The sequence below is a fragment of the Cupressus sempervirens genome, chromosome 6 (assembly GCF_028749045.1).
Source record: "Cupressus sempervirens isolate cs-2001-9-10 chromosome 6, ASM2874904v1, whole genome shotgun sequence".
Classification (NCBI taxonomy): domain Eukaryota; kingdom Viridiplantae; phylum Streptophyta; class Pinopsida; order Cupressales; family Cupressaceae; genus Cupressus; species Cupressus sempervirens.
In genome coordinates, this window is record NC_143123.1 from 130,406,175 (window position 1) to 130,416,126 (window position 9,952).

Genomic DNA, 9,952 nt, shown 5'->3' on the forward strand with positions numbered 1-9,952 from the left:
AGGAGAGATTGTTCTCTCTCCTTGCACAAAGATTATGCCCCCTTTCAGAGGTGAATCGAGTAGCAACTAACTAAGAGGTTTTTACTTGGCTTTTTTTCATATTAACCCCTAGTTGATTCACAAAAAAATTTGAGGCCAGCAACCCATGCCAGCATTTGTAAGAGCACACACTTGACTAGCAAGACTAGGGTTGGTGCTAGCCAGTGTAGTATACATATCCTCTTCTTGATATGTGATATCAAAATGAAGAAGAGGAAACTAAAATGGCTTTGGAGTCTTTCACTCAGAAAAAATTCTTTATTATAGTGAGTTGGAATCTCTGATAAAAGGAGTATGCTCACTTGGGTCATTCTTGAAGGTTGGATCACTTCGAAAGGCCCTCTAAAGGTTGACTCAGACTAGTGGTTCGGATCTAAGTGTCCAATTTTTTTATTCCCTCAAAGGGAAAGAGCATACTCCTCTACCTTTTCACCTTACCCAAACATGCAAAACATATTCATCACCAAGTTAGCTTATCAATCCTAACTTGTCCTTTCTCAAGATTTTGATTTCCTAAAAGGAAGTCATCATCCCTTCATAGAAAAGACTCATACAGGAGAACCACTAACTTTCTTACCTCCTTAGGTATCATCTTTCAAAGGCATCTAGGTTTTTAATTTACTTTTGGGCATCACTTCCAAGTAGTAAAGAGCATACTCCCCTATTCCTTTGTCTAGAAGCCTACAAAGTTCACAAGCCCTATTAAACTATGTGTCAGAAAGAAGTAAAGAAAAAACAACATTTTAGTGGGTTTGAATTGATTCTTTAACATGTGTATCTTTGACAAATGTCCTACAATTAAATGATTAGTACTATTTCAAGGGTTTGTAAAAAGGTTTCTTCAACAATCGTCTTGCAAACCACTATTAAGTTGTTGAAAATCAAAAATCCAAATGAAAATGCTTCAAAAAAAACCATATGCCAAATCATGATGATCAAAACAGAATCTAAAAGCTACATTTTGCAATTACTGATGTTGAATTTTATGTGAAATCCTACACAGGCCCGTGCGAGAAAATGGCATGTACCACACAAGAAATTGCACAATTATACACTTTTTCATGCAAGGAAGTGTAGTGAAGGGAGTGATAGATATCTTAGTTTCTTCATGCAAGAATGAGATTTTTCACATGAGAAACTGGAGTATTGTACAGATGACAGTGACAAAATACTAAAATATGTAGAAAAAGGGAATAGATGAGGCTAGAAATTTGATTTCTAGCCCCATAGTGGGTGCTAGAAATGTATGCAAGAAATGTGGGCCTCAATCTTCACACACACTTCAACATGATCATTATATGCAGGATCATCTCAAAATGAACTTTGGATTGTTCATCTAAAATAATTTGGCAAGTTGATATATTGCCTTCTAACTAGAATGATTATGATATTGCTCTCAGAATGAGAAGCTAGAAACTAGACATCTAGAATGAAGGATTTATAACTAGATGAGATGTAATATTATACTAAATGTATGCAATTAATCTAGAAATAAAAGAAATTAAATTATACTAAATGTATGAATTTTAAAACTAGAATGATATTATTATGCTAGGACAAAAATTCTATGAAAATAAATGCTTGAGTGATTAATTTGGTATAAGTTCAATACTATCAATTATTAACCTCTATAATGAGGAATTCAAGGATTCTTAAATAGAATTCCAGAATCGATCAACGGTTAAGATCAATTTGGATGGACTATTGAGATTGGAAATGAGATTTAGTTGGAATGGAAACTTCCTTGTGCAGATGGGGTTAACTGATTCAATTCTGAGTGGCATGGAGAGTTAATTGATTCTCCTCTAAGTGTGAAAAAGAGTTAACTAAATTAATTCCAATTCCAATTCTAGTTCACTCAAAGTTTCTATTTCTAAATTGAAGAGAGAATTTGGAGAGTATATTTAATTTAACAAAATTGAATATGACCTAACAAATTCATAATCTTAGTTAATTGAATAATTAAATTCAATAAATTAAAATGAGGATATATCTTATTAAATCAAATACATTTAATTGCCTTGTGCATTAGCTAAAAAGGCCATTTTAATTTAATTAAAGTATGAGGAATTATAATTAAATTAAACTTAATTAATAGGTTTAATGTAGCTAATTTGAGTCAACACTTAGGAATTAAATAGAGTGTAATTAATACAAATTAGGGATTTTTTGCATTTGACACCTAGGTCAAGTAGTGATTATCAGAATTAGAATTGCCTAGTAAAATAGGACTTAGGGTTGATTAAATAGACTAGAACTAGTTTAGCATGGCAATGTGCCAATTTTGGGGTATTATAGGTAGAAGGTACATAAATGTGTCCTCAATGGCATAGAAGCTTATTGGACTCTAGCACATATTGTGGTTACACAATGTGCCTTCAATTTTTGTAGAGAAATGGGGACCCCCTACTTTATTTTTTAGCTTTTTGGACTCCTAGTATGGGGTTCGAGTCATTTAAGGTCTTATTTAGTCTCGTTCAAGTCCTGATTGAGAAACCCAGCTGACAAAAGTTAAATATTCTGATGAAGAATTCAAAATTGAAAACATTAAAGGTGCACTAGTGCACCTAACTTAGTGCACTAGTGCACCAAATGGAAGGAAGAGGCATTTCTACGCATTAGCACAGTCGTGCAGTTATGCAGCACTCGATCAGCTAGGGCCTATAAAAGCCCCCCACCTTTCATTTTGTTCACTTTGTTTTCTTTTGACTTTTCATCCTCTTATCACCATATTCCCCCCCTTCCTTAGAGGTCTACTAAACACCGAGTTTGAGCTTCACATTTGCACAATTCTTGAGGTGCGGCTTCCTAACCCCTCTGCACCATTCTTCACCCATGCCAAAACATGAAACACACCAAGTTGTAAATATTGGTGCACACTAGTGCACCTAACTTGGTATGCTAGTACACACCAATATATGTTGAAAACTTAAAAAACTAAATAAAATTTAACTGGTCTATTCACTAGAAAAATGTTAGGTGTGCACTAACACACCTAACATGGTGCACTAGTGCACACCTAACATTGTTAAAAAGATAAAAGACAAAAACACACAAGTAAAACATACCAGGTGTGCACTAGAACACCTAACTTCATGGGCTAGTGCACACCTAAAATTTTGAAATAAACTTTAAATCCAACATAGGATGTGTGCATCAGGCGCACTGCACCTCCTAGGTGCACCTAGTGCACTTATTTTTGCATTTTAAGGTTTAAAATAGGATTTTTTGGTGTTTTCAAAGTGTTTAGTTTTTTTGGATTTTCTCTATATTAGTATTTGGATTCAAGTAATTTATTTTTCTCCAACCTTGGACTAATGGATGTCTTTTTGTGCAGATATAATGTCATCTTCATTAGCTTCCATGGGCAAGAAAATAGTGTTGAAACCTTTAGTCTTCAAGTTCCAAGGAGTTCTGACAAAATCAAGGTTTTAAGATGACTACTCAGAAATCAAAGATACAAAATTAGGACACATGGATTTGGGGGAATTTCTTAAGATTTGCAACAAGCTCATCGAGAGATCACAAATGGTTTCTGCACTTATCTGATCTAGACTGGTCAACGCAGCTTCACACCCAATATCAGTGTAATCTTCAGAGCTCATCATGACACTTGCAGAACACTTAGTACCAGAGGGAAGGGTGGTAAAGAGTGTAACTAGAGAAATCATCCTTGATCTGCACCCCAAGAATATTGAGAAATTATTCCATCTTCCATGGGCAGATCAGTTCATTAGGCTTACCTATTCGCAAGAAGAAAGGTGGTACTGGGAACATATTGAGGAGGCATCAGAGATCATTCAATCCTAATACCTTATCAAAAAGACTCCTTTGAGGAAGAAAATATGCAAGGTTTACATGACTAGGGGATATATGATTGAAGACATCGGATATTCCATTATTTTATTGAGCAGAGTTATGGGTTTACCTGTAGCCAAGAATTTGAACATCTTAATGGTACATTTCATTAAAACAATCAAGAGAGAGATGATGCCACTAGATTGGGCTTCCACTCTTAGTGAGAACTTATGTGAATAATTGGAAACATCTAAGAATAAAAGGAAGTTTTATATGAGCTTATATCTAGTATACTTGTTAGCCACAAGGGAAATAGATTATCCAGGGTTGTACAGAAAAGATAGCATGCAGGATCCAAATGCATGGCCATACATTGTCCACCCTCAATTGGTGAATAAGAAGCTCTCAAAGCAAAGAAAAGAGTAAAAAATTTTGAATGATGTATTCATATTTTCCATAATATGATTCATAAAAGGAGATTATGTGAAGAGATTATCCGATGATGCAAAGGCATAGATATCAGTACTTGGAGCATACTATATTTAGTTCAAAACATTCACATATCTAAGGGTAGTTGGTACCACTGTAAATCCAAAGAAGCTCTCGAGATATCCTTGTGATAGACTTGTCCTCTTGGAAATCTCTCAAAAAATCTTATCTACTTATGATAGAGTGAGGAAACAACATAAGAAATGTTGGACTTGGCCATTGGTTATAGAACCTTTTTGTGTAGATCAGAGGCAAGCTATCTCCTCTTTTGAGTGCAAATGGGATTAGTATCTCGTAGAAGAGTATAATTCTCCAAGGACATGTTTTAATAATATCAGCAAAGTGCAAACTTTGGTAGTAAAGATGTTTCAGCATGAGGAAGCCATTGAAGACCATTGGATGAATGCTACAAATGACTATGACATCTGAATAAGGGACTATTGTAGGATGACTTTGTACTTGGTAGAAAAGGCCCTAAAGATAACAATTTCCTTGAAGATATGGCAACAAGATTCTAAGAAGTTGTTGGATCCCCTATTTAACATAGATGAGATAGGTGATAGGCCTAATATGAGTATTGAGGTTGATAGTGAGGAAAATTAAAATATCAACCATAGGGTGAGGCACATTATTAAGATGACATAGGAATGGATCAAGAAGCCATTTGAGGTTGATCCAATACCTGAAATAATGATTTTCCATGTGCAAGCCCGCCCAGCTAAAGGTAGAGGAAAGAAAGTTACCATTCCTACCTTTGTAGCTCAATCACCAGTAAGGCCAGAAATAGTGCATCAACTCGATAGGCTAATGGGTTATTACAAAGCTCAAAAGAGTGGAGGCTAGGGTAAGAAGAAAATAAGTTCACCACAAAGAATTAAACTTGAAGAAGGTGAAATCTTGGTACCCCTACAGCAAGAAAAAGTAAATATACAAGGGCCAGAAGATATAGGGGTGCCACAAGTTCAGGATGACCCGCAACTGCCACCAACTATTCAACCTAGCGAAATAAAGATAGAAGTTTAGATTCAAGAGGTCTCTCCACCTCAATAGATAGAACAAGAATCCCCTTCTATGTCTAAGAAAGGAAGAAAGATCAAGGCTCTTGTCAAGAAAAGGCAAAGGGTGATCCTGAGAGTAGTCCCTGCCCCATCAATCCTAGAACCTATTCTAGAGGAGGATGAAGAAGAGGATGATGAGGACAATGTACCTTTGAACAGAAGAACCTGGCTACCAAGAGCCATAGAACAAGAAAGGAGAAGAAGTTTCATTGCTACACCACCACCAATCCCAAAAGAACCTCTATAAATGACCACATCAGAGGATGAAATGCAACAATGGATTGATGAGCAAGATGTAGAGGGTACTAACATATTTAAGATGTCAAATTTTGATTTCATGCTAGTGGGGACTGAGTTAATTGGAGACAAGATTAGGGATACATTGACCAATGAGCCTTAACAAGAAGATTTGACTCAAATGCCCCTGAAGTCACAAGGTATTGACATAATGCCTTCATCCCCATTGCAAGTCACAATTGTGGATTAAGGCTCTACTACTCCTCTACCACCAAGTATAGAGGAAGAACAAGTTCAAAAGGAATAGGAGGAAGAGCCATAGAAAATAGCAATCGATGTAGTGCCTATAGGAGGACCAATGGTCAAATATCCTTAGCAAGCTTCCTAGAACACTAAGGTAAGAATTTTAGGATCCACTAAAATAGAGACTACAGAGGGAGAGTCATCACAAAAAGAGAAAACCCCATAGAGGAGTGATAAGGGAAAGGGGATAGAAAAGCAAACTCCTTCATCCTCGAGAAGCAAGCCTTTAACGAAACAGATCCCAAGATGGTTGCAGAAAGAAATGATAAGAAATAAGAAGCAAAAATTTAATGCTGATGAGGAAGACATGATAGAACTAATTGAGGTTCTAAAGAAACTTGAGTCCCCTTCAAAAGAGGCAAGGGCATTAACTTTTACCAACAGTGACTGAAATCAAGATTTATTTGCACAAGTGGCTATCCCACCTCCTAATTCAAAAATAAAAGATTTGGATCCATAAGATTACCAAATCAGAGAGGTTATGCTTGGAAAGCCTACATTGGATACAACCAAGTTGATGGTCATAATGGGGATGAAGGAGGTATTCAGGAGTTTGGAATAGAAAGGGGTAGAATTAATAGCACTTATGAGGAAAAATGAAATCTTAAAGGGATATTTAGCCAAAGTTGTTCATCCCTTGGATCCTGAACACCCCAACAAGACTCTAAATGCTACACTAAAAAGAAGAGATAGGGGGTTTGTATAATTAGATCCATTTTTGAATGCTTGTCAGCAATGGCGGGAAAGTTTTGAGGAGAAAGGCATTCTGATCATCCAAGGAAATCTGAAGCTACTTCATGCTATGCAAGAAAATGTGGATAAAATGGTAGCAATTTTGAAACAAGATTTTAGTATTATGGATGAGGTACATACATGGGGAAAGGATTTATAGGTATTACAAGTGATAAAAGGCTAGAGATATAGAATTCTCATGGATGTATATATTGCAAAGGAACTAGATTTAATTGATGATTGGATAGAAAAGATAGCAAATAGCAATAAATTAATGGATTCATTACCTGTAGAGATCCACCAGCTCAAGGACCAAGCCCGAGAGTAGATTTTGGAAGCAGAGAAACATTATAGTGATGCATGTCTCGACATTTTTGAAGATGGTGCATGGGAAAAATTGAAACCAATTGAGGTAGTAGTGCAAAAATTTAGAAAGATTTTTTATGAGGCTTCAAGAAATGAAGATATCTGGTAAGCATTCAAGACAAAAGAAGCCTTGCTAGAGTTGGATACTAAACTTAGGGATTTTGTTGAGACTCATATTAAGGTAGACAACTATAGGTAGAAGGTCAAGGAAAAGTGTAATGCTTTATATTTACCAGATATGGAAAAAATTACTGATATTATTGAGAAATTCAAGGGCAAGCATCCAGACATAACTCTAGTAGGAACGAGGACAAAACCCAGAAGCCAAAATTTCAATTTTGACACTGTAAAATTTTGCAATTTTGGACCTTTGAGGTGCACTGGTGCACTTTTTGGTCACAAAGAGTTGGAATCATTTTGAAGAAGTTAGAGGTTCACAAGTGCGGTGATGTGCTTCTCCCAAAGTGTGCTTTTCCAGAGGTGCATCGACAGTTAACTGTTAGTTCCAAAATTAGAGCTTTCCATGCATTCTAACTATAGTTTAACTCCAACAGATGTCTAGTGAAGGATTAACTTCTATTTTTGACACTTCTAGACACTTCCACATCAACTAAAGGCATTCTTCTTCTTATTTTCTCATAATTTCTTTGTTTTATGACATGTAAACGCTCATGCATCCAATTAATGAAATAAAAAATGAATGTAGTCCTACTAAACATCAATTAGATAGTGAGTTTGTATTTAATTAGTTTGTTTTATTGAATTAGAAAATATAATTGCATGAAGATATCTCTCACTCTCAACAAAAATTCAGGAGATGATTTCTTATAAATACAGGATTGTAATATGTAATCGGGGCCTCCATTATTTTGCAATAATATATTATGCTTTTGGTGCTCGCATTTGGAGTGTAGTAATTCTTGCCTAAATGTGTCATATTTTTGTAAATGTATGTTCATGGAATTGTGATTGAGCCAAAAGTTTATTGTGCTATTTTTGGTTGTGTGATCTTTTAATTTTGGTGTTTGCTACAGTTTTATGAATTTCGCTAATGTATCTAGCTTGAGAAGAAATCACCAAATTGTGCCTACATAACTCTTTGTCTTGCATGAGCACACTTTTTGTGGCCTTGCAATTTGATGAAGAGTGAAACATCATATGGTTACTACATTTCCCATCGATGATTGCATTAGTGGAATCAAGGAAGCACTGCTCCTACTTTCATTGGTTACCTACCGATTTCTTCAAACGCTTAACTCACAGACATGTTTCCATAGCTTATGTCTGTTGGGATTTTACTTTCATGATATTTTCTTTAAAAATTCTTGTTATTTTCTTTACTAACCCCTTGTTAAAATAGGAATTCATACTAGCTACATTGTTAGATTGCATTCATATAAAATAGAAAAATACAAAAACATAGTTCTTTTGAGTATTTATTTTGAAGTGGTGAGTAGATTCCACATCTTATCCAAGATCATTTGAACTAGAAAAGGCCTCCTCATGAACAAAAACATTTATCTTCAACTAAGCCGATTCTAGTAGGTCACAGGATCACCCAGAATCTTGGAGTTGATTCATAAGATTAACTTTTCAAGAGAGGAGCTTGAAAGAATTCCTATCATTTATCATCGTGCATAACGACAGCTCAATAGCACATAGTCATAAAATCCTCACTCAAGTGGTCTTTGAGATCCAATCATTTGGAAAAAATACCTATAAAACTCATCCTCTAATAGGTGTTGCAATATCCACTCTGTTAAATATGTATCAGTGACCATGGATGATAACTCATTTCATCTCAACCTCAAGGAATAGACAACCACATTCTCCTTCCCTTTGATGTAATGTACATCAAATTTTTACTCACACAAGAATTCCATCCATCTCCATTGATGAGAATTAAGGTTTTATTGGGTAATAATACATTGAAGGCTATGATGAATAGTGTGAATCTCAAAATGATATCCCAAAAGGAAGTGTCACCATCTAACTAAGGCATGAAGTATCATTATGAGCTCTAGGTCATGGGTAGGGTAATTGATCTCATGACTCTTAACTTTCCTAGACTCATAATCTATAATTTGACCATTATTCATGAGTATTGCTCCTAGCCCTTTAGCCCATCTAAAGATGCATCAATTCACACTACATAATTTTTAGAAGGATCAAGTACAACTAGGATAGGTGTACTAGTTAGGGCTCTCTTGAGTTCCTAGAAATATATCTCACATCTATCTTTCCACTCAAAATTATTCTCTTTCCTCTGAAGAAAAGTGATAGGGTGTGCTATCCTAGAGAAACCCTCAACAAACCATCTATGCTATCTAGCTAAACACATAAAAATCCTAACCTCTATAACTCTCATAGTGCTAGCCAGTCCATAATAGTCATGATCTTTGATGGGTCTACTGAGATCTCATTGTCTGATATCACATGACCAAGATATCTAACATCGGTGTAAAAGAAAGAATAGTTTGGAAAATTGGCATACAACTAATTATCTCTCAAGTATTGTAGAACCTGTCTCAAATGCTCCTCAATCTCTTGATCATCCTATGAATAAACCAATATGTCATCTAGGAACACCACCACAAATATGTCCAATTATAAGATAAATGTTGCATTCATGAGGCTCAAGAACACTATTGGCGAATTGGTGAGTCCAAAAGGAACCCCTCACTACTACGTTTGGCCCAAATTTTTGACATTAGTTTTTGATGGAGGGGCATTTTTGTGAAATCTATGTTTTTATAAAAAAATTGCCTCAATGTAATTGAACATCTAACTATTTATTTTTTGAACCATCAAAATTTAGACAATAATGGTCTATCATTAAAAAAAAATCCTACCGCCAAATCATTTTCCCCTGAGATAGCGCGCAAAAGTCAGGATTCTCATTTGAGTGCAAAAATGTGAGTACCACTAAA